General features: G+C 30.8%; 1 long non-coding RNA gene across 1 annotated transcript; it reads left to right on the top strand.

The window, feature by feature from the left end:
- Positions 1-10,686: 10,686 nt before the first annotated feature.
- LOC145949514 (uncharacterized) lies at positions 10,687-22,493 on the top strand. The gene is made up of 5 exons (XR_014427767.1): positions 10,687-11,633; positions 11,732-11,815; positions 11,983-12,178; positions 12,265-12,724; positions 14,305-22,493. It is a non-coding gene; the product is annotated as an uncharacterized LOC145949514 (long non-coding RNA).
- The last annotated feature ends 5,204 nt before the right edge of the window (positions 22,494-27,697 follow it).

Genomic DNA, 27,697 nt, shown 5'->3' with positions numbered 1-27,697 from the left:
ATACCAAAAATGATGGAGAAGATAGGAGGAGTGAATGTTGTTCTTCTCCTATTCTTCACCTAGGCTTGGATCTTCTTCAAGGAGCTTGAATCCGAAGATGGAGAACTCTGGAATGATGAAGGAACACGAATGGAATGAGGTCTAGACTTGGATGGAAGCATCCAAGCTCAAGAATCAATGGAGAACTCACTTCAAAGAGAAGGAAGAAGGTGAACTTCCTAAGGTTTTGAGGTGAACTCTTGGTGACTTTGAAAGGAGAAACTCGGCACTAAAGGCTCTCAAATTTCATTCAATATTCAAAGTGAATACAAAAATGTGAAGGGAGGACTTAAGTATGCACGGAAATGAAGCACATAGGCACCTAAACCAAAGCTACACAAATTGGCGCCTAAAGTTTGAATCCAAATTTGAAATTTGAATTCAAACTTTGGTGCACATGTGTAAGTCCGAAAATTTAGGTACCAAGGTGCATTTAGGTCTGATTTGAGAGTCATTTAGGGTTAATTTGAGTGTCACATGTTCAGCCACCAATGGTGCAAAACACATGACTCACATGTAACTTAAATGGCTTCCAAATTAAACCTAGTTTAACCTAATTAGCATACTTTAGTATTCCTTGTATCTTCCTATTCTAATGACCTAATTACATTGGTCAAACAATTACAATGGAAAGGAAAAATTACAAGAATGAAAATGAGCCCAATATTGGGTACCAAAAGCCCAAAGGCCCATGAAGCCCAAAACTAGGCCTAACTAGCCTAAAACCTAAAATGCTATTCTATGTGGTCCAAAATACAAGACCAAAATATATGATACCTATACTAACATCATGTATACAAAACATATGAAATTAGCTATAACAAAATATGGCCCATGAAAAGTTCAACTTGGGCCTTCCCAGGCCCATCGGGCCCATTTGGCCTTGACTGGCCCACACCTTCATGTCTAACCAACTCCTCTTGGCTCCTTCAATATGTCACCTCTTGCCTTCCTAGGCATGATTCCATCAGAGAGTGAGATAATTATTAGGTAGTGAAGTTAGGGCCCCTCAGCCTCTGTATGTTGTAGGCGAAGTAGGAAACCTTATTGTTTTCTATTAGTGATTTGTTGTCTGTTCCATGACTCTTCAACTCCTCTATTGATGTTAATTGTAATTTTTTATAGTTAATTTGGTGTGATGAACCTTCTTGATATGATTTGAGTTGCATGTGAGTTCCCGTGGGAATCCTATGACAATGCATTTGGAAAATTATATGAGGAGATGTTATGAGTATGCAATTATATGTAAAATTGAATTTGAGTAATTGATAATATAATAGAGTAATTAATATTAGGCTTTAATCTAGTAAGAAAATACATTCGTATTTATGTGATTTCTCTATTTATGATTAATAAAATTTAGTTCCGATTGTTAGGTTAGAAAGTACGCATTTGGGGTTATATTTAGACTAAAGAATCACATAAAAATGTTAAGGAATGATATACTTATGTACGCAAAATATAACATTCATACGTTGTAAGCCTTTAGAGTAGACCTACGTGACAGAATTAGGTTTTGTAATCTTCATGAAAGTTGTAGCCTTGGGTGTTATCTTTCAAATGTCGTTAGAATCACCTAAGATAGAGGTATAAAACTCAAGCTATGATCAAATTAGTAAGTGGAGGTTAAGCTGTCAAATTTAGGCTGAAATGTTGCGATTTTGTATGTTCTAAAAATAGTAGATGGAATAATTAGCTTTTGAGGTCAACATAGAAATTGGATATAATTGTCATATCTTTCTAATAAAATTAAGATCAACTTGATATCATATATATAGCTCTAGATAGGAAGTTTGGATCACATGATGTCTTAGAAGGTTAAGTTGTGGAAATGTAGTTTGTGAATAAGGATGATGATTAACTTTACCCTTTAAGTATTTGATATTATAAATGGTTTGAGGTACATATATTAATGTTCAAGAAGAATGAATTATGGTAGAAAATAATTGTTAGTAAGTTATAATATAAGTTGATTGTTAATGACTTGAAGTGTTTTAGTGGTAGGGATGTCTAAGGACTTAATCACTAGTGGAAAAAAGGCTTTTAAAATCGGTTATATTTAACTTTTAAAATCGGTTAAATAACCGATTTTAAAAGTTAACTTTTAAGATCGGTTGTTTTATAACCGATCTTAAAAGTCTGGGCGGTGAAAAAAATTAAACTCGAATGGGTCGTTCCAAAACTGGAACGGGCTGTTCCAAAACTGGAACGGGCCGTTCCAGTCTGTTCAAAAGGCCAAAAAGTCACTACTAGAAAAATGGAAATTAGAGACGGAAAGAATCCGTCACAAAATTAAAGAAAATCCGTCACAAAATTATTAGTGACGGAATTTGTGACGGATTTTGGGTCGTCACAAAAAATGGCGTCACAAAATATTTAGTGACGGAAAAATTCAATCTGTCACAATTAGTGACGGAAATATGTCATCACTAACTAATAAATTTTCCGTCGCAATTTGTGAGGGAAAGCATTCGTCACAAACTGGATTCAAAATCCGTCACAAATTGTGAGGAATTCAAAATCCGTCACAAAATCCTAATTTTTTATTTTTACGAATTTTTCAATAAAAAATAATTAAATTATTCCAGATTTATTAATTATACAATATATATTATTTTCACTTTTTGTTCTACTCTACAAGTATTAATTATTAATTTTCAAATAATTGGCAGTGGTAAGATTCGAACCCCTTACCTTCTACTCATTCTAACCTTAACACTCCTTCTCCAGCCATCTGAGCAACCTTATCAGTTCAGCACTTATTTAACAATATATATATATAAATATGAAAGAATATCAATTTTTATCACAATAATATCAAACATCGTTAAACATCAAACTAATAAATTTAAAATAGATTCATAATTAAAATCATAATATAATTTATTTTAGAATTTTTATTTTATTAAATTAATTAAAAATTAATTTTATTTTATCACTTTTTAATCAAGTGAATGAATGATAATGAATTAACAAAATTTTTAAAATATATTTTAATTGAAAGTATATTTTTAGTAAATATTTGAATATAAAAGTATTTTTATAAATAATTAAATGAAAATATATTTTAAAATTTATTTCTCTCATAACACTACTTAAGTAAAAATTTTCAGAAAAAACTAAACTTATATTTGTTTGCGTTATTTTCCCAAAAAAAATAAAATAAAAAGAAAAGATCAAACCTTTTGATAATTAAGTCATCCAAAAATTAAGACAAAAAAATAATGTTGATTGGACCAAACTACCCAATATGCACGAACTGGGTTCAGTGTGATATACTCCACCAAAAAGAAAAGGACAATAGACTCTGAAACTGTAATGCATAAATATAATTTGAAAATTAAAACAATTTATTCGAAACAGTTACACGAGGAAAAACGAAAAGAATAAATAGTTGTTTAGATTGTGAAACTTGTAATCAATTACTAAAACCTTATATTCGATTACCAGATGATTTTATAAATTTAACTTTAATTCTAATACTTATAATCCTTTAACTAATTTTTTAATTAATAAAAAATATTATAAATAATGATTTTTTTATAATATTTAATAAAATTATAAATTTTACACTTAAACCCAAAATAATAATCAAGCGCCATAAATTCTCCAGCATCAACCATATATATATATATATATATATATATATATATATATATATATATATATATATATATTATTTTTACATTACTTGCATTCATAGATATTGATATGCTATAATAGATCCACATCTTTATTAATTTATTAATGAGTGTTTTTACTTTCATATATTATTAAAAAAATTATATATTATAAATTATCATAAATATCTTTTAAACTAATTAAAAAAATTAAAAGAAGTATAATAAATGCAAATGACAAAATTCTAATTTTTTATTTTTACGAATTATTAAATAAAAAATAATTAAATTATTCCAGATTTATAATTATAAAATATATATTATTTTCACCTTTTTTTTCTTCTAATATACAAGTATTAATTATAAAGTGTATTATATAATATATAAAATACATTTTATAATTAATTATATATATATTTTCTAATATATATATATATATTTTCACCTTTTATTAATTATATAATATATATTAAATTATTCCATTTAGGTGTATTATAAAGTATGATGATAATATTTTTATATATTTATTGATAAGCTTAATTGTACTTTTTATTAAATGATCAAACACAATGAATTTTCTAGCGTCAACCATTATATATATATATATACAATTATATATCATTTATAAATATACTTTAATATATTTATTTTTAGTTTTTTAGTTAAAATGGAAATTAATATTGTATTTTTTATAATTTCATAAGTATTTTTAAATTATAAGTTTTTTCCTAATTCATATTTTAATTTCTTATACTTCAAAATGACAACTTATTATTTAAATTAATTAATTTCTTATGTTTTAATTTTTAATCTTTTGATGAAAAAAATATTTTAGTTTCATAATTTTTTAATTATTTTTTTAGCAAAATATGATTTATTTATACAGAATTCTTAAATATAATAATTGTGCAGTAAAATTTTCTATTTTGAGAGGGATATGTAATCCCTCACAGATTGTGACAGAATTTGTGACGGAATACAATTTTTAAAAATATTCCGTCACAGAATCCGTCACAAATTGTGAGGGATTCAAAATCCATCACAAAATCTTAATTTTTTATTTTTATAAATTTTTAAATAAAAAATAATTAACTTATATCAGATTTATTAATTATATAATATATATTATTTTCACTTTTTTTCTAATATACAAGTGTTAATTATAAAATGTATTATATAATATATATAATACACTTTATAATTAATTATATATATATTTTTACCTTTTATTAATTATATAATATATATTAAATTATTCCATTTAAGTGTATTATAAAGTATGATGATAATATTTGTATATATTTATTGATAGACTTAATTGTACTTTTTATTAAATGATCAAGTACAATGATATTTCTAGCATCAACCATTATATATATATATATATATATATAGTTATATATAATTATATATAATTTATAAATATACTTTCATATATTTATTTTTAACTTTTTAGTTAAAATGCAAATTAATATTGTCTTTTGATGAAAAAATATTTTAGTTTCATAATTTTTTAATTATTTTTTTAGCAAAATATTTTTTATATATACATAATTCTTAAATATAATAATTATGCAATAAAATTTTATATTTTGAGAGGGATACATAATCCCTCACAAATTGTGACGGAATTTGTGACGGAATACAATTTTTAAAAATTTTCCGCCACAGAATCCGTCACAAATTGTGAGGGATTCAATTCCGTCACAAAATCCTAATTTTTTATTTTTATGAATTTTAAAAAAAAAATAATTAAATTATTCCAGATTTATTAATTATATAATATATATTATTTTCACCTTTTTTTCTAATATACAAGTATTAATTATAAAGTGTATTATATAATATATATAATACACTTTATAATTAATTATATATATATATATATATATTTTTCACCTTTTATTAATTATATAATATATATTAAATTATTCCATTTAAGTATATTATAAAGTATGATGATAATATTTTTATATATTTATTGATAGACTTAATTGTACTTTTATTAAATGATCAAGCATAATGAATTTTCTAGCGTCAACCATTATATATATATATATAACTATATATATATAGTTATATATAATTATATATAATTTATAAATATACTTTAATATATTTATTTTTAGCTTTTTTAGTTAAAATGCAAAATAATATTGTCTTTTTATAATTTCATAAGTATTTTTAAATTAAAAGTTTTTTCCTAATTCATATTTTAATTTCTTATACTTCAAAATGACAACTTATTATTTAAATTAATTCATTTCTTATGTTTTAATTTTTAATCTTTTGATGAAAAAAATATTTTAGTTTCATAATTTTTTAATTATTTTTTTAGCAAAATATTTTTTATTTATACATAATAATTAAATATAATAATTGTACAATAAAATTTTCTATTTTGAGAGGGATACATAATCCCTCATAGATTGTGACGGAATTTGTGACGAAATATTTAGAGAGGAATCAAAATCCGTCACTAAATCCGTCGCAAATTTTTTTTTTTTATTAGTGACCCCGTTTGTGACGGAATTGTTAGAGACGGAAAATTTTCCGTCACAAACTCTAAAAATAAGTAGTCCGTCACAAAAATAAAATTTTCGTCACAAAAGTCGTCACTATTAGTGACGACATTTTATCCGTCACAAATTTTAATTTTTTTAGTAGTGAGTTTTCTTTTAGTACGGGCCTGGAGAACGGCCCGTGCTCCATGTAGAACGGCCCGTCCTCCATGTAGAACGGCCCGTCCTCCATGTAGAACGTCCCGTTCTCCTTGCAGAACGACCTGTTCTCCATGGAGAACAGCCCGTTCTCATTGGAGAATGGCCCGTTCTGCTTGCAGAATGGGCCGTTCCAGGTTTGAAATTTTCCCAAGATGAACCTGCAACGAAAATAGAGACGAGAAGAGCATAAGAAAAATGAAAAAAGACACAAGAAGAATATGAGAAGACAAAAATGAAAACAAAAATGACAACGAAATTTACCTTATTGGTGACTTTAGAACATGAAAGCGTTAGAGAGTAAAGAAAGGAATGGAAGGAAAGATTAAAGAGAATGAGAATGGAAGGGAATATAAAATATTTCTGACGATACTTTTAAAATCTGTTGTTTAAGAACTGATTTTGTATACTACATACAAAATCGGTTCTAAAATAACCGATTTTAAAAGTAGCATTTTTAAAATCGGTTCTGAAATAACCGATTTTAAGTAGCACTTTTAAATCGGTCATAAAATAATCGATCTTAAAAGTACTTTTAAGATCGATTATTTTATGACCCTTTTAAGATCGGTTCTTTTGTAACTGATCTTAAAAGTTGTGTCAGACATACCTTTTAAGATCGGTCATAAAATAACTCATCTTAAAAGTACTTTTAAGATCAGTTAAATTTTAACCGATCTTAAAAGTGTTCAAGTTATTTACAAAATTTTCACCGCGTCACTTTTAAGATCGGATATCTTATAACCGATCTTAAAACTCTGATTTTAAATCCAATTTTTGCACTAGTGAATGTATGATGGTGATAAAGTTGCTAGTCCAGTTAAGCTGTTGATTTATATTTTTAGTAACATTGATCTTAGTTACTATGGTCAAGGTGCTAACATATGATTAAACGATCTCGTAATGATTCTTACTTAAGGTGTATCGAATGATGTTATGTAATCATTGTATTACTTAATAACTGGATGTAGTGTGTGAGTATGTCATCAATATGATATATTGTGAGCTATGTATGAATTGATTGATGTGTTTTGACATTGGTACAATTGATGTGTATGGATCTTATGACGGTCATATAATTAGAAGTCTAACTAAGGCTTAACCATTATATTATATGATAAGATGTGTGATGTGTTATGTGTTATGGTATAAGATCATGTGAAATGTTATGTATAGAGTTTTTTTGACATGCATCATATGCATAAAAGTATTATTATGGGTATCCAAAGGAAGGCCCTTTTTTTGTAAAAGCTTAAGGATCAATCCTTGGGGATAGCTTGGTTTAGAAGTCTCAATCTTACCCTTTGTATGTATGAGATGTATCTTGCACGACTCAACTATCCCGACCAAAGCCTGATAGTATATCCTTCTAGTGAGAGTGAGTTGAGGGTGTGTGATCCAACATGTACTCTTAGGCTACTCTACGTGTATTGCTAGCGGCAATGCACAAGTATGATATGTAATGATTTTACTGACACCACGTGAATGATAACATATAGTTCATGTCCATTATATAATGCATCTTAATGTTGTGTGGTATTTAGTTGTTACATTATGAATGAATGAAATATATTATATGATCGATATGTTTAAGTTATGTAAATATATGTCTTGTTTGTATTTGGTTGTCCAGCTACATCTTATGTCGTGAGCTAGAGTGAGATGTTTCTCACTCCCTTTGCTTTGTGTTTGTCTTTATTGTATGTTCTTGTAGGTGATTTACATCATGAGACTGAGGATGTTGCCAATGAGGCTTAGTCCTTACAGTTAGGTTTATGCTTTGATAGGATGTGACGTCAAGACGTAGTTTGGGATTATCTTCTTTTGTCATGTTTTGAGATAATTATTAGTTTTCTTATAATAGATTTCATTTGGATATTGGTTGAATTTGTTTTGTCAAAATATGATACTCTCTATGTTGAACACGATGAATTTTCATTATAATAAACTTCTTGATTCAATTTTATTTATTTCAAGTATTATGATATGTGAGGTAGAGGGTGTCACGATAGTGTGAGACTTAGACGTGTATGACTGAGATAATATCTTTGACTATTTTTCTCTTTCTATATTTTTTCCTTATCTAAAGACATTACTAGAAAATCTATTATTCATCCAACAATTCAATATTTTCCTTTTAGATTTTAGGTATGTGTTATCATATTTTTTATGCATTTTTTTTTTGTATTTCCTAGATTTTATGTTCTTCCTTATGTATTATACTAATAATATTTCTCTTTTTCTACAAATTTAGTAATTAAACAAATATATAAATTTCACACAAATTTACTCAATAATATCTGTAAAACCGATTGCATAATAACCCTCGCTCCCCCCACAGACATACACATGCCATGCACTGTAGTGAGTCAACTTTCTTACAAAGCAGAGAATCTATTAGCTAGCTACCTTATTTCTTTGTACAAGAAAACAAGAAAGGAACCTTGACTATGTAATTACATGTAGTAAGTTCGAGATATGAAGAAACCGTGCTCCCTCCTTCGGTGCTTTCTTTTAGACTCCAAGTCATAAATAACGTGTGTATGAAAAATCACAAATAATGTATAGGGAATAGCTATTCTCAGTTCAATTACTGTTTCCCCATGTACGTTTTCTTTATAACAAAATCTACTTGACAAAATTAATTTATTTTTAAAATTATTTATTTTTAGTATTTTATTTATTTTTACTGAAAAGCCCAATTTGATAAAGTTGTGTACAATAACAAGCACTAGTCCTGTTTGTCATCTTACTTGATTTGGTGTGTCGGAAACACCGTAACCCTTGTGGTTGTTACGTTGTTTCTTTCATTCTTTAATATAGAGATAATATAATTTTAAAGTGAGTGTTAATAATCATTAGATTTGTAAAAAATTACATCAAGGTTTTGACTTTTAAATAAATATGTTCAATAATAAATGAGAATAGTCACTTGCAAAGTAAAGTATGCTATATATTTTAATAATTATGTCACTAAAAACAAAATTGTCATACAATGACATACACCCTATAATGACATTATATATGTCACTGAAAATTACTTTTACCTACACAATAACTACAATATATGTTAGTATATTATTAAAAAATGTGAGTATAGGCTATAATGACACAAAAAATATATTGTTAAATCTCATTCAAAATCAACACTAAAATTGTGTATAACTATATGTCAAATAGACACATACCTACATACATTGTACTTATAGGGACACTTTTTGTATGTTACTACATGTAACATTTCTTGTAGTGTATATTTGTAATAAAAGAAGTCCACGGTTCCATTTATGGTGTGTGGAACAAGACAGTCAACAAGATTAATTAATTATAATTAGAAAGTTTGTATGATATCTTTCTAAATTAAGATATTTTGGTATGGTCATTTTTAAAATTAATAAAAATAATTTAAAGTATTGTATTTCTTTAATTTTCACTTTTTTTTTCTTTGCACTAAGTGATGTGTGATTGACAAATAATTAACTTATTATTTTCTCACTAAATACTAACCTAAATATTTTAAATCATTTTATAAAAATTAAAATAACTTTGAAAAAAAAATATAATAAAATTTTATTTGCTGAAGTAGAGGAAGATTTTATGAATTTTTTATTCAATTTATTTCTCAAAATTAACTTATAAATACAAAAAATCCCAATTTATCATGACTCATAATATATAAAAATATCTTTAATAAATTTAAATGTTCCATATAATATATATATATATATATATATAATAAGAATTTTTAAAAAATAATAAATATAATTAAATTATTTTAAAGCATTAAATATTCACATTGTTTTAAAAGAAAAAAAAAAAGTAAAAACAATTTGAAAACCCTTTAAATTTTGAAGGATAGCATACAATTTCTGTTATAATTATATACATATTCTCTAATATATAATGCTTCCTACTAGCATGCAGTCGAAAGTAGTGACGGATCCAAAAATTTTAGATAGTGGGAACAATAATTATTTATATATTTATAATGTTAAAATTTTTACATATAATTTTTAAAAATATAAATATATATCATAATTATTTTTTACAAACTTTTATATCTATATGCTTACGATTAAGGATGAAAATAAGTTAAGTCAGACTATATTATATTATAATTTAATGGGTTTGATCTTAACTTTCTTTTAAATATATGTCTTAAGTATGACTTATTTATCTATCATAGACATTTTTCAAATATTTGGTTAGAACTACAATCCTAAAAATATACTTTATAATAATTTAATACTAATAAAAACATAAAAATAAATATGTTAAATTGTATAAAAATCAAGTGTAATTTATTTATAATATAAACATGTTTTTAATATCTAATATAATATTTTAGATAATAATTTATTTCAAACATATTTTATAATACAGTTTTTAAATAGAATATAAATTTTCCAATCTTTTCCATTTTGATTTTTTTAATTAACGTATAGAATCTTACAATTTTTACTATTTTGATTTTTTAATCAATGTATACATAAATAAAAAGCACAAAAGGTAAATATATATTACAAATTTTATTTTATCAAAAATTAAACTTTTTAAAAAAATAATTCATTATTAAAGAGTATTTTTTATTACATAAGAAAACTAATCTCCTTCGAAAATTTGATAAATATCAAATAAATGAACAAATCTTTTAAATTTATATTTTATAATATGATAATTTAAATATATATGTTTCTTTAATTAAAATATAATTTTTATTTTTAAAAATATATTTTTTTTGGATAAAAAAAATATGTGTGTATAAAACGGTAGTGGGAGCATGTGCCCCCACTCTCTTCTTCGTGGATCCGTGCCTGGCCGAAATCCATAGAGTGTACACACTTCTTTTTTCTTTCTCCATTCCCAAGCCAGACGGAATGTTAGAACAGAAAAAGAAAGCAGGGAAAATGATGCTGCGATGTATCGTCTTCAAAGTTCTCTCCTTTGTTGCTAATTTGATGGAGTTTGATCTCATAGAAAGGAACAGTGGTGTGATGGCGAACTCATTCAATAACAAGGATGGTGGAATTCAGATCTTTCATAATGCTACGATCATAGTTTCTAGAGGATGTGGCTCCTCTATCATGCTTCGTGATGGGGATGGTATAAGTATATATCCCACTTTTCTATTTCTTGCTCAAGGCCCTTCCATTTGTTGATCTCTTAATGATATACAAATCATAAAATTCGCCTTCAAGAGGAACCACACCGTTCACCTGCACCAGATTCAATTTCGGTTAGGTCTAATTATAATGTAAGTTCACCTATGTGATTTTATGTACATGTTGCGTTGCTTTTATAGTGCTCACCTTTTATGTCAAATAGATCTCAACATCGATGTTTTGTTTTCAGTACCGGGTCCAATATTCTAATGAAATCTTCACAACCGATGCTGTTCCCGCAAGGATTAAGCAAAGATTAAGCGTTCAACTCTATGTAAGTAATAGCTCATGCCCCATTTGTTAAAAGCCAAACAGATAGCAAGATATCACATCTTTATTATGCAACATGATTTGATGTGAATTTTAAAGTACAATAATTTTTTTAATTATATAATTGATATGAAATATCTATTGACAAGAACAATGATTAATCTATTGCAGGAACTATTAGTATATGTAAGATACGTATTTTCTTTTCGACATATTATGAGGTCAACATTCAAATAATGGACAATTTGTTTAAAGGACTTGTCACTATTTATGCTTTTCGACATATTATGAGGTCAACATTCAAACAATGGACAATTTGTTTAAAGGACATAAGTTGTCACTATTTGTGCCAAATTGGCAAATCACTGTCAGTACCAGAACTCATTGCTTAATCTTATTTTTTGATCTTGACAAAATTTTGTAATTTACTTTAGTTTGAATTGGTTTTTGCAGGTTCATTGTAACGTAGTTAGTACTCCGGAACGGGGCGTTCCAAGCTACTAATTAGGCCATTGAATCTTGGACTAGAACGAGCCATTCTAGTGGGAGAACGAGCCAAACTCAAAACGGGCCGTTCCGGAGGGAGTACGAGCCATTCTGGATGGAGAATGGGCCGTTCTGGATGAGTCCCAGAACGGGCCGTTCTAATTTCAGAACGGGCCGTTCTGCATGTAATTTTGACACATGGTGAAGGGATGCAGAACGGGCCGTTCCAGATTCAGAACAGGCCGTTCTGGCCACTCCTGAATGTCTATAAATAGAGTTGGGTGGTTGAAGAGAAATGGATATTTTTAGAGAGAAGTTTTAGAGAGAAGGGCTCTAGACTAGGAAGCTTGCTTTGGGTGGATTGAAGTTCCGGGTTGAGCTTCGGAAAGGGAATTCTGCTTCTTGGTTATTCTGAGTCAATCTTTAGGTAAGGGAAGCTAGTTGAAAATAAAGTTGATAAAGTTGCTATATGTTATGTGTGGACATGTATATGTTGTCAAGTGCATGATGATAATATTTTTAAGTTGTTAGAAAAGAGTTGCATAGTTGTATAATTGAATAAGAAGTTGTATAATTACATAGAGATGCATGTTGAGTATAGAGTTGTATGTTGCTATAAAGTTGTATGTTGTGCCATGTGTTAAAAATATATTATTTTATGATGATTAAGTTGTAAATTATGAGTTGATTGTGTTGTTTAAAGTTGCAATGAGATGTTGTGTTGTTAAACAATTTGTGATGAGTTGTTGTGCTGATAAACTATGTTGTTCAGAATGTTGATTTAGATGATGAGTTGAAAAGTTGTATGTTGTTTAAGTTGTTAAGTTGATTAAGTTGTGATGATAAGTTGTTGATCACTAGAACTAGAGGAGATGTTTTCGAATTTTCTCATCCCATTGTGCGGATTGAGATAGTTGTGGTGCTCTGAGAGCCCAATTTGTTGAAAACCCTCCTTGAGAAGTTGTCCCTTGGAGTGGACGTCGTGTTGTTCTCCTCTAGGACTTAGTTGATCCCGTGTGTGGGCAAGGTCGAGGCACACGTGTATAAAGCGACCACGGTATAGGGGTCAGGCCGAGCTATAACGATTACAAGCGGCCAGATGTTTATTGTTGTAAGTTGAAAAGTTGGGGACATATGGTGAAGATATATGTCCTATGTTGAGATACATAGTACTAAGGTGATAAGTTGAAAGTTGTTTTAAAGTTGAATCCCTTAGTACTGTGTGGGCGACATGGAAATATTCGATCCATGTCATGGTTGAATGACCAATTTGAGTAAGTTATCTAGTTAGAGATGTAGTCTTTGACTAGGTATTGGAGGGTGCATGGTACTTGGAAGATAGTGGGTGGGCTAACTCCATATGTGGATTGGTGATGCTAGTCAAGGCCGTGGTAGGCTCATACCCAAACCCTTCTGTCTTGACAGTAGTACTGGACCTCCGAGTCTAAGTGGCACACCTGAGAAATCGCCTATTGTTGTCTATACTTGGTTCTCTTCGAAGTTCCTAACGTTGTTCTATACCTGAGCTGGTTGAGATAGGTCAATTGTTGGATTCGGTAGGGTTTATGCCACCTAGACTGCTCAACCTCAGTTGTTGGAGATCTCCGAGTTGAAATGCGTGGCGACGCATAAGTTGTTGATGAGTTGATTTGTTGTTGATAAAATTTGTATCTATGTTGTTATGTTGTTAATCTGTGATTGTTATGTATGTTGTGATTGTGTTGTATGTTTATCATGTTGAGGATGATGATAGTGTTGTTATGTTGTAGGTTGTTTTAAACATGTATTGGTTGAGAGGTGTTGATACAACATTGATATGTGGAGTTAAGTTGAAATGATGTTAAGATGTATATATATGTTTTGTTTATTTTTTTTGTCAGATGAGAAGATTAATATAAAGTTGTGTGCCATATTTGATATTTATGAGTTGTTTATTGTCTCTAGCTTACCCTTGCGTGTTTTCCATGTGGTTTGGACTACGATGATCATACATTGGTATGGGAGCAGGGCAGGGATAGGCTGGGAGATAGCTACTAGAGGCCACAGGAGGTGCCTGGAGATAGATAGATTTTTTTGTAGCTACCTTGTAGTAGCATACTTTGTTGTGTATTATTAATTGTTGTTGGTTGCTTGATTAGCAACTTGTGTTGTAAATATTTTATAATACTATTTTAGAATATATATATATCCCAGTAGAGTGAGAGTTGTTTTGTAGTGTGACGTCGGTCACGGCGGGTCGTTACACCTTTATGGTATTAGAGCAGTTCGAGTCTAGTGGAAACTCTGTGGGGGTGGTTCCTTTAGGCTTTTGTTGTGTTAAACTCTATGTTGTGTTGGATGTTGTGCTGATTTGTATTGAGTAGTTGAGATGTAGTGTGTTGAAGGAGTTGTTCATTTTGTAGAAGATGCTTAGAACATGAGCGGATAGCCCATGCCATGGAGATGATGGCTATGGCTATGCAACAGTAGAATGCCTACTTTGCTAGGATGGATGCTGAGAGAGATGAGACTAGTGCCGCAAGACCAGTTTGGTCATAGGAGAGTCGGGTTTTGACTGAGTTCAGGAAGTGTAGTCCCCCCTTAGTTCAGAGGTGATGCAGATCTAGAGGTGGCTGACCACTGGATTTGCGAGTTGGAGAAGATATTTTCAGTTCTAAGTTGTTCAGAGGAGCGAAAGCTCAACTATGCAGTGTATATGTTGATAGGGGAGGCAGAGTATTGTTGGAGAGGTACTAGTCAGATTCTGAATTGACCGTAGAGTGGTTGTGGACTGGGTGTGCTTCAAGAGGGCCTTCCATGAGAAGTACTTCCCAGAGAGTGTTAGGCATGCTTAGGAGGCATAGTTTATGAGATTACAGCAGGGGAGAATGTCGATGACCAAGTACGCCATGAGATTCGAGCATTTGGCACACTTCTACACTCAAGCCACCTCTGAGGCTTGGAAGTGTAGGAAGTTTGCTGAAGGCTTTAGGTATGATTTGAGGAGAATGGTGGTGCCTATGGCACAAAGTTTCCAGCCTTGGTAGAGAAGGCGAAGGTTGTAGAGCAGTTAGAGAGTGTTGACTAGCTGGTGAAGATTGTTGGTGGGCCAGCTAGGTCCAAGAGTGGTGGTGGTTCTCAGAGGAAGCCTTATGATAGGCCCCAATCATTATAAGGGAGTCTTGTCACAAGGACCCTATTGACACAGCTAAGAGTGGGGGTTAGAGTGGAGCTGCTACTCTTAGATGTTACAGATGTGGTGGACCTCACTTCATTCGTGATTGCCCTTATACTAAGAGCAAGTGCTTTAGGTGTGGCCAGATGGGTCACATGTCGACTAGTTGTCCTGTAGGTGCCAGACAAACCAGGAGTGCCCGAGGGGTGATAGATCTACTGTAGCTGGGAGGGTGTTTGCCTGTATATAATTTGGGGTTGAGATTGCGTGTGTCTGTGCACACTTCTATTTCTATTGTTGCCTCTAAGATGTGTGTTGGTTGTCCTTTGGAGATATGTGATAGGAAGTATAAGGTGAACTTGATCTGTTTGCCTTTAGTGGATATTGACATAATCTTAGGCATGAATTGGTCATCTACCAATCACATTCTTATAGATTGTGCCAATAGGGTGTTGATTTTTCTCTTAGGGGGAGGATGAATTGTTGATTTTAGCTAGCCAAGCTGAAGTGATGTTGAGAGATGGAGCAGAGTGTTGTATTCTATTTGCTACTATGAGTGTGAAAATTATGAAGGTGATCAATAGGTAAGAGTTGTGAGGGAATTCCCGAAGGTGTTTTGGATGAGGTGCTTGGGTTACTTCTTACTAGGGAGATTGAGTTTAGCATTGATCTGGTCCCTGGTGTATGGCTAGTGTTGGTTGCTCCCTATAGGATGGCCCCAACAAAGTTGGTTGAATTGAAGTGTCAAGTGGAAGAGTTGAAGAGAAAGATTGACTACTTCTTCTATGTTGGTGTTGCCTGATCTTAGTGAGCCATTTGAGGTGTGTTGTGTTGTTTCTCACCAAGGGTTGGGGTGTGTATTGGTGTTGAATAGGAGAGTAGTTGCATATGCTTTAAGGCAATTGAAGAATCATGAGAGGAATTACCCTACTCATGACTTAGAGTTGGCAGCAGTTGTTTTGCCTTAAAGGTATGGATGCACTATTTTCATAGTGCAGGATTTAACGTCTTTGGTGATTACAAGAGTTGAAGTACTTGCTTGATCAGAAGGAGTTGAACATGAGATAGAGACAGTGGATGGAGTATTTTAGAAGATTATGAATTTCAGTTGATGTATCACCCTAGGAAGGCTAATGTAGTGGCAGACGCTTTGAGTAAGAAGTCCATCCACATGTCTAGTTTAATGGTGAAGGAGTTGGAGCTAGTTGAGAAATTCAGATATTTGAATCTGTATGTGGAGTTGGCTCAAGACCACATTAGTTGTGGCATGACTACCATTGCTAGTGAATTCTTGTAGCAAGTTGGTATGAAGTAGTTATAAGATTCGGAAGTTGTGAAGGTTCTTAATTTGTTGGATACAGAGAAAGCAGTTGGCTTTGAGATGGGTGAAGATGGGATTTGAGGTTTAAGGACAAAATTTGCCTACCTCAAGATTTTGAGTGTAGAAAGACATTGTTGAATATATGGCGGCCTGTCTGACCTGTTAGAAGGCTAAGGTTGGGCACCAGAAGTCAGGTGGTTTAATTGTAGATGAAGATCCTGTAGTGGAAGTTGGATAGTATCACTATGAATTTTATTGATGGGTTGCCTAAGTTGACTAGGAATAGTGATGCTATTTGAGTTGTGATTGACAGATTGACCAAATGTGCACTTTTCTTGCCTGTCAATATCATGTGGTCCTTGGAGAAGTTGACATAGTTGTATGTGAAGGAAATAGTACGGTTGCATGGGATGCCTTCTTGTATTATTTCAGATAGGGATCAAAGGTCCACTTCTAGATTTTTGGCAAAGTCTACACCAAGCCTTAGGCACGAGGTTGAAGTTGAGTTCTGCTTATCATCCACAGACGGATGGTCAGTCAGATAGGACAATTCAGTCCTTGGAGGTTTTGTTGAGAGCTTGTGTGCTAGACCACATGGAGAGTTGGGAGGAATTCTTACTACTGGTAGAGTTCATGTATAACAATAGCTTTCATGCTAGTATCGGAATGACATCGTTTGAAGTCCTATATGGTAAGAGGTGTAGGATTCCTCTGTGTTGGTACCAAGACAGTGAATCAGTGGTTGTTGGGCTAGAGTTAGTCCTACAGACTACTGAAAAAGTAAAGTTGATTCAAGAGAGTATGAAGACTGCCCAGAGTAGACAGAAGTCATATGTTGATAAAAGGCGAAAGCCTGTGGAGCTTGCTGAGGTGGGAACATGTGTTTCATGTCTTACAGTTGAGGAAGTATGTCCATGACCGAGTCATGTAGTTGAGATGGGTGAGATTCAGGTCAAGGAGGACCTGACTTGTGAGAAGAGACCAGTAGTTGTGATTGATTACAAGTTGAAGGAGCTGAGGGGCAAGTGCATTGGATTGGTGAAGATCTTGTGGGATGCAACTACTGGTGAGACTACTTGGGAGATTGAGTAACTGTGTAGAGAGCAGTATCCTTCTTTATTTCCAAGTAAGTTTATTTTCGGGGACGAAAATTCTTATTTGTTGGGGGGTATTGTAACGTAGTTAGTAGTCTGGAACGGGGTGTTTCGGATCTAGAATGGGTCGTTCCAAGCTACTAATTAGGCCTTTGAATCTTGGACTGGAATGGGCCGTTCTGGAGGGAGAACGGGCCATTCCAAACCCAAAACGGGTCGTTCCGGAGGGAGTACAGGCCGTTTTGGATGGAGAACGGGCCGTTCTGGATGAGTCCCAGAACGGGCCGTTCTAATTTCAGAACAAGCTGTTCTGCATGTAATTTTTACACATGGTGAACGGGTGCAGAACGGGTCGTTCCGGATTCGGAACAGGCCGTTCTGGCCACTCCTAAATGTCTATAAATAGAGTTGGGTGGTTGAAGAGAAATAGAGATTTTTAGAGAGAAGTTTTAGAGAGAAGGGCTCTGGACTAGGAAGCTTGCTTTGGGTGGATTGAAGTTCCGGGTTGAGCTTCGGAAAGGGAATTCCACTTTTTGGCTATTCTGAGTCAATCTTTAGGTAAGGGAAGCTAGTTGAAAATAAAGTTGATAAAGTTGCTATATGTTATGTGTGGACATGTATATGTTGTGAAGTGCATGATGATAATATTTTTAAGTTGTTAGAAAAGAGTTGCATAGCTGTATAATTGAATAAGAAGTTGTATAATTACATAGAGATGCATGTTGAGTATAGAGTTGTATGTTGCTATAAAGTTGTATGTTGTGCCATGTGTTAAAAATATATTATTTTATGATGATTAAGTTGTAAATTATGAGTTGATTGTGTTGTTTAAAGTAGAAATGAGATGTTGTGTTGTTAAAATGTGTTGTTAAACAATTTGTGATGAGTTGTTGTGCTGATAAACTATGTTGTTCAAGTTGAATGTTGATTTAGATGATAAGTTGAAAATTTGTATGTTGTTTAAGTTGTTAAGTTGATTAAGTTGTGATGATAAGTTGTTGATAACTAGGACTAGAGGAGATGTTTTCGAAGTTGCTCATCCCATGGTGCAGATTGAGATAGTTGTGGTGCTCTAAGAGCCCAATTTGTTGAAAACCCTCCTTGGGAAAGAGTGGACGTCGTGTTGTTCTCCTCTAGGACTTAGTTGATCCCGTGTGTGGGCAAGGTCGAGGCACACGTGTATAAAGAGACCACGGTATAGGGGCCAGGCCGAGCTATACCGATTACAAGTGGCCAGATGTTTATTGTTGTAAGTTGAAAAGTTGGGGACATATGGTGAATATATATGTCCTATGTTGAGATACATAGTACTAAGGTGATAAGTTGAAAGTTGTTTTAAAGTTGAAAGTTGTTTTAAAGTTGAATCCCTTAGTACTGTGTGGGCGACATGGAAATAGTCGATCCATGTTATGGTTGAATGACCAATTTGAGTAAGGTATCTAGTTAGAGATGTAGTCTTTGACTAGGTACTGGAGGGTGCACGGTACTTGCAGGACAGTGGGTGGGCTAACTCCATATGTGGATTGGTGATGCTAGCCAAGGTCGTGGTAGGCTCATACCCAAACCCTTCTGTCCTGACAGTAGTACTGGACCTCCGAGTCTAAGTGACACACTTGAGAAATTGCCTATTGTTGTCTATACCTGGTTCTCTTCGGAGTTCCTAACGTTGTTCTATACCTGACCTGGTTGAGATAGGTCAAACGTTGGATTTGGTAGGGTTTATGCCACCTAGACTGCTCAACCTCAGTTGTTGGAGATCTCCGAGTTGAAATGCGTGACGACGCATAAGTTGTTGATGAGTTGATTTTTTGTTGATAAAAGTTGTATCTATGTTGTTATGTTGTTAATCTGTGATTGTGATGTATGTTGTGATTGTGTTGTATGTTTATCCTGTTGAGGATGATGATAGTGTTGTTATGTTGTAGGTGTTAGAAAAGAATGGCACAATCCAAGAGGGGGGTGAATTGGATTCTATGACCCTTTAAAAAATTTCAGAGTATTTAGGATCTTTATTTCACTTAAACTTTTCTAAGACTGAATTTTCAATGAAGTTTCTTCAAAGACTTGTTTATAGAAGTATGAATGCTATATGTTTTCTTGATTACAAAATAATGAGGTTCAAATGTAATGCTTTAATTCAGATTAAACCATCAATATTCACACACACATGTTAATCAAGAATTATATATCTTCTTTAATGTTCAACCAAGATATTACTCAAAGTAAAAGATAAAGGTAGAAGAAGATTGCACAAGTCTTTTATATTGGTTCATCCACTCCACATGTGACCTACGTCCAGTCCTTAATCAGCACCTGATCAAGATTTGTTCCACTATCTCAATGAAGAAGGTTTACAAGCACACCACACATGCATATACTTCAACACTAAAGATAACCACTTTCTTTACCCCAAGAAAGCACCCCTTGTAGAAACCCACTACAAGAAACCTTACCACTTGAGAAATCCTTCTCAAGATTTTACAAATATTCACACAGAACAAAGGAACGAATTCACCTGGAATTCAGAAGCAAATCTTAATCTTCCCCTTTCAAGAATGTGATGATGATGATGATGATCCTCTTTCAAAGTTTTTCACAAACGTTTTTCTTCTTGGATTCACAAAGAAAACTCTCCAAGATTGTCACAAAGACTCCACAAAAACGCTTTTCTAAGTTTGATTATCAGTTCTAACTCTTTTATGAATTTTCTAAAAGTTCAAACTATTTATAAAAGTTTCAGACCTAGATAATCGATTATTTTAAAGAATAATCGATTATTTTGTTCTTCAGGTTTTCTGGAAACCAACCAAGAACAATATAATCGATTATCTTGCTGGATAATCGATTATTCCAGAGAGTTATTTTTGGGATAATCGATTATTTGGCAAATAATCGATTATTGCAGCAAGGCATCCCATTTTGCCTATTGCTGGAATAATCGATTATATTTAACGATAATCGATTATTTTGAGTTAGTTCTCAAAACTTCGTTTTAAGTCTCAAAATAACTTTCTAATCTTCTTAACTCATCATCATACACTCTCTACTTAGTTTAGATAAAGATTTTGCTTATGCACAAAGCACACACACATATAAACTCATCCAAAACAATTTATATACTAATCCCTATTACATAGCATTTTCTTTGACATTATCTTTGACTTTGTTTTTGTGCTTCTAAGTTGTTGTTGTTTGTTGTTGCCCTTGACACACATTTTGTGATCATCAAAACTCCTTTAAGCTTCAAGCTCCTCCAAGCTCAACAGTAGGTTGTTTTAAACATGTATTGGTTGAGAGGTGTTGATACAGCGTTGATATGTGGAGTTAAGTTGAAATGATGTTAAGATGTATATATATGTGTTGTTTATTTTTTTTGTCAGATGAGAAGATGAATATAGAGTTGTGTGCCATATTTGATATTTATGAGTTGTTTATTGTTTCTAGCTTAACCTTGCGTGTTTTCCATGTGGTTTGGACTGCGATGATCATACGTTGGTATCGGAGCAGGGCAGGGATAGGCTGGGAGATAGCTACTAGAGGCCACAGGAGGTGCCTGAAGATAGATAGATTTTTTTGTAGCTACCTTGTAGTAGCATACTTTGTTGTATATTATTAATTGTTGTTGGTTGCTTGATTAGCAACTTGTGTTGTAAATATTTTATAATACTATTTTAGTATATATATATATCCCAGTAGAGTGAGTGTTGTTTCGTAGTGTGACGGTCACAACGGGTCGTTACACTTTAAGATTTGACCCTCTAAGTTCCGAGTTAAAGACAGGTCCAAAAGAAGTTAGTCCCCATTTGAATGCTATCTTTGAGGAGCTGTTACAAAAGGTGTCTAATAGTAATGTTATTTGGATTTTTTTTTCTTCTGATTTCATAACTTTTTATATATTTAATTCATTTTTGATGTATTTCTCTATTTCATTTCAAAATTGACATTGTCTAAGGAATACTAATTAATTTTTTGTTTATTTCATTTAGGCTCTTTTCACATATCTATAGTTGTTTTGTATTGATCAAAGTTTGTTCAATAATTAAGAATTCACTCTTTAATGCTAATGCTCTCTTTATTGAATCAAGGAATTCATTAGTAAGTACTCTCATTCAACTAGAGCTGTCAAAACGGGTTAGTCCAGCCCGATCCACCTCAATCCACTTTTTAAGTGGGTTGACTTGGTTTGGCTTGGTCTACCAATCTTAAAATCTAGAATTTTCTAACCTGGCTCGGCCCATCACGGGTTGGTGTGCTAAATGGGTCGGTTCACCAATCCACCTAATTTTTTTAGAAAAAATTCTATTAAATAAATTTCAATATAAAATAATCTTTAATTTAAAAGTAAAAATTTTCAAACTAAGTATCATACATACAACATTAAACTTAAATTAAAAAGTGTACAACTTTAAATAATCAAAAAATAAAAATAAAAATCCTTTCATGAGAGTGATTATTGATCAATATTAAATTTCATTAGAGGCTTGATTAGATAAATTTATAACAATTTCATATTGTTTAACATTGATTTTATCATTATCTACAAAAAATAATAGTATCTTGTTAAAATAATACATATTTTTTGATCCATTATGAATTTTTCATTTTTTTTAACCTGACCCGACCTGTTTTCAAGGTGGTTAGGTTGGCCCAAGGGCCAAAACCCACTTTGATAGCTCTACATTCAACCTTCATCTTAGACTCTTTAATCCTCTATCTCAAACTAAATCCTACATGGAGCTTGGCCTAGTAAATCCAATAATGTGCTATTTTATTTTCTTATTTACTTTTTCATTGAGGAGAGGTGAGAAGAATCTTTGAAACTTCTCATATACTCCCTTATGTCGTTATTATAAGGCATAGTTTAGAATAAATTTTTAGTCCTTTTTATAAGACATCTTGTGATACTATCTACCCCACATGTCACAACATATTATAATATAATATAAATTGAAATACCTCAATATAAAAAAATAAACTCAAAATCCATACCGATAGAAAGAATCACATTTTAACATAAGCTAAACTTAGCGGAAATAACAAATTACAAAAGAAATAAAATAACATGAACCAAATCCTAACTAGTCCTAACTACGTACTCCCTAATATCACATGTCCTATCAGAGCGACTCAACATTGAATACTAGGTTTCATCATCAACATCCTTAGCACCATGTTAATGATGATCACCAACAACAACCACAAACAAACAACACAAAGAGAAAGAGAATGCAAATCAGTTAGCCAAACACAAATAACACACATAATCATAATATAGCATACATAATTACACATCATATGAAAATTTGAAATTATTTGTTTTTTCCCCTCTTGTATGCTAATAAAGGAACAATAGTCATGAATGATATAGTTTCTTCTGCCATGTTCTATTTACTGCCTTTGCATGTCTTTAAATGTTTTAGATTTCTTGTATTATCTCAATTCTTAAAGCAATAGATATTTGATAATTTCAAAATTTTATTAATTTTTTTCTCTATTATACTCCTATTATTATTGGAAATAATTGAGATAAATATAAAATTGTAATATAATTTATTAGTATTAATGAGATATTAAATAAGAATTGTTATTTGAAATTGGTATTCATTAAATATTTCTTAATTTATATTAAACATGTAAAGATACATATGGAAATGAGATAGTATGATTTTATTATGTGATTCAACATTTTAAAAGATTGCTGAATATTAATTATGTTGCGGTGTAGATAGTTGCATAAACAAATGAAATTTATAATGTTGTTTGAAGTTTCGTGTATATATTGAAGGCATTGTGGGGACTTATGATTGTTTATGTGTTTTAGAAAGTGGAGGTTTTCGAGACCTGGTGAGAAATGCATTTAACAACGAGGGAAACGGGATACAAGATTTCAGCGATGCGACAATAATTGTGATCGAAGGGTGTTGCTGTACCAAGATGAATCACCTGCTCCTGTGCAAAATAATTAAAAACAAAAACCGAAAGAGAACGAAGAAATCACTCAAGAAAAGATCGAGGAAAAGGACTTAAGAGATCCAAGTCCGTAGCTGTTATTATTAATTTACTAGACTTGTACCCGTGCGTTGCATGGAAAATAAATTATTATAGTCAATAAATTTTATTTTAATAATTAATATATATATAATTGTGAAAATTAATTAAACTCAACGTAACATGAAGAAAAATATCTGAATATATAAATAAAACGCAATGATAAACAATTGAAAATATGATAATATGAAGTATTAGGAAACAGTGGCGGAACTTCAATAAAAACTTTGGGGGTGCCAAATTAATTTTTTATATATATATAAATTTTTTTATTAATTAAAAAAATAACAATTTTTTATTTTCTCTATTCAAAATAAACATGCATGATAATAAAATAAAAAAAAATATTATTTACTAAACATTTTATAAAATAATTATAAAATGAATATATATATATATATATATATATATATAAATATATAAAAAAATATTTTAAAAAAAGTTTGGGGGAGCCGTGGCTCCCCCCTGTCCCTTAAAAGGTCCGCCACTGTTAGGAAAATTAAATTGCATTGTGTCTTAGCTTCAAAAACATCAACATCTACAATATGAACTAATGCATTAACCTGAAGAAAAAAAACCTTATAATTAACTTATAAGAGGTGTAATATTAAAAATGCTATAAAGATGTAGTAATTCAAATAGAAAGGAAACAAAATTAAATTTTTTACCTTATACAGTAATTATGTAATGACTCCTGAACACATCTATCATGGAAAATAAACTTGGTAAAATGCTTGAAAATTTGGTAAAATTAGAACTAAAGTAGACATGTTTTTCTTTTATAATGTTATTATAAAAAAAATGCAAGTTACCTATGTCAGAATCTGAAAGACTTCTTTATAAACTACATTAGTAATAGATGTTGAACCATTTACTTCTAATAAGAATTTTTAGACCACTGCGAGATGTGACTCGAGATATTGCAACATATAATTGGCCATGTAAAAAAACAGGTTGTGGAAGATAGATGACAACATGCTTCAATAATTGTCCTTGGCTTTTATTTATTGTCATGACAAAGGAGATATTTATTGGAAATTGTCTATGTTGAAATTTGAAAGGAATTCTCTTATATGATGGAATTAAGGACAATAGAGGAATAAAAACCTTTTGTCCAATATTGCTGCCTAATATCACTTTTGCCTCCAAAACATATTTACCCAACTAAGTTATGATAAGTCTAGTTCCATTACACAACCCAGAAGATTGATCTATATTTCTCAACAACATTATTGGAACACCAACTTTCAATTTTACCTCATGATTTGGAAGTCCAAAAGCAGTGATAATATTAAGGAATCCAGGGGTATAAACATCATTAGGTGTAACTAATTGCCCTTCAGTAGAACATGTAACACAAAGAAAGTCTAGAATTTTCAAGATTGTAACCCTTTTGCACTCTCTTAGAATACCACATCATTGCTCTACATTCTTGGCACTCACAAGTAGGATCACCAATATCGCAATAAACTGTTTATTATTATAAGAAAATAATAAGCCTTCATGTAATAGATTAATGGTTAAAATATGAAACTTAAAATAAAATACAATATTGAAGACATACAATTGGTAGTGGATACATCTTCATGTATACCATCAATGAGTACATTTTGCTTTAAAATTTTAATTAATCTACCATTGTTCCATAATAATTTTTGTGGTCCTTTCCCTTGTGCATGGTTATTATGATTTGATTCACATTCTTCAAACAACATGTCATCAAATTCATTATTTTGATTTGATGTGCGATTTGCTCTTTGGCTATATAATATCTTAACTACAAAACAACAAAATAAAAGGATAATCAAATAAGAAATGGAAAATATAAACATTATAAAATTAAATAATATAGTTATATAAAAAATAATAATACTCCATAAATTATCATTTGTGACATTTGACAATGGAGATTGAGTAAATTGTTTTGTCATATATACATCTCTTCTAACAACTCTATTTAAGATAGTGTTAGATCGATGTGCATTATGTGTGCTCATTGATTGAAAAAAAAATTAACCTTGTAAATAAGTTTCTCTATAAATAATTTTGAGAGACAAATAATATATAAAAAAAAATTTGGTTAGTACTAACCTGTTAACCTGGCAGTTGTTACATCAGAAGATTGAAACATATTACATCGACGTTGCATAGGTGCAACTTTACCAAATAATAGTTTATCTCCAGCAAAAGAGGGGGAAACATTTTGACTGTTGGCGCCTAGTAATACTGATAAAAAAAATATTAATAATCATTAATTTTTAAACATATAAATAGAATGAGACATTTTTTACAATATATCTTTATATAATATTTTTGAATATTATAAATTAGTTTTATATTTAGAAATTTTATAATAAATTTTAAAAGATAAAATTAATAAAATATGAAACAATATTAATTTTTTTATAACATATATGATTGGTGTACATTTATGTTCATGGTATTATATGATTGGGTTCAAATCTCGTGCAATATTTCTCTATTAATAAAAATTATAAATTGACATTAAAAAGATGTAATCAATACATAAGAAGTTATGTATAAATTCTTATGTAATCAATACATAAGAAGTTATGAATAAATACTTTTCATTCATGTTAAAAAAATATTATCAAAAGAAAAAATTGACGATAATTAACCTTAAACAAAATGATTTGTACATACAAAAGTGACGGTAAGTTTTTTTTTTTTTTTAAATTATTGAGTTGTAGAATTTTGTTAAAAAGAAAAAATTGAAAGATTTGAATCAGACTAATTTCATTTATTTTAAAATAAGGTTATTATTTGAATTATAACAGGTAAAAATAATTAAAAGAATAAAGGGAAAAAATACATTAGCTTCTAAAAATAACATGCGTGTAAAAAAATTTATCGGTGTCTTTACTAAGATCATTAACTCATTATAATTTATTTTGAAAATAATATTTTTACTAATCATATTTATTTTTGGTGAAGATGAAAATTTCAAACAAAAGCAAAAACAAAAACTACACTATCCAACAATGAAATTTATAACATAATTTATGAGAAAAAAAAACCTCTTCATCCACCAAAATCATCTTCAAGGAATTTGTTTGCAATGGATTCTTAAACTCTGGCAGTCTCCACAATCTTATTATATGAACTCTTATGTTCTAGTCAATTCTCCCCGCAGCAATGTCCATTAGTAATGTAAACCTTTGCAACATGTCCTTTAAAAAGAAGATGAAAGCAAAAAGGATAAAACTTTTAATAATATCTTCACTAATCATATTTTTTTTTGGTGAAGATGAAAATTTCAAACAGAAGCAAAAGCAAAAACTCCAGTATCCAACAATGAAATATATAATTTTTATTTATGAAAAAAAAAACCTCTTCATCCACCAAAATCATCTCTAAGGAATTTGTTTGCAATGGATTCTTAAACTCTGGCAGCCTCCACAATCTTATTATATGAACTTTTATCTTTCAGTCAATTCTTGCCGCTGCAATGTCCTTTAGTAATGTAAACCTCTCAACCATGTCCTTTAAAAAGAAGATGAAAGTAAAAAGAATAAAACTTTTAATAATATCTTCACTAATCATATTTTTTAGTGAAGATTAAAATTTCAAACAGAAGCAAAAACAAAAACTACACTATCCAAAAATGAAATTTATAATTGTTATAATTTATGAAAAAAAACCTCTTCGTCCTCCAAAATTATCTCCAAGGAATTTGTTTGCAATGGATTCTTAAACTCTAGCAACCTCCACAATCTTATTATACGAACTCTAATTATCTTCCAGTCAATTCTTCCCACTGCA

This window comes from Cajanus cajan, chromosome 7 (assembly GCF_000230855.2).
Source record: "Cajanus cajan strain Asha chromosome 7, NIPB_CcT2T_4, whole genome shotgun sequence".
Taxonomy (NCBI): Eukaryota; Viridiplantae; Streptophyta; class Magnoliopsida; order Fabales; family Fabaceae; genus Cajanus; species Cajanus cajan.
Note: the sequence above shows the minus strand (reverse complement) of the source record. Positions and strands in the feature narration are given on the sequence as shown.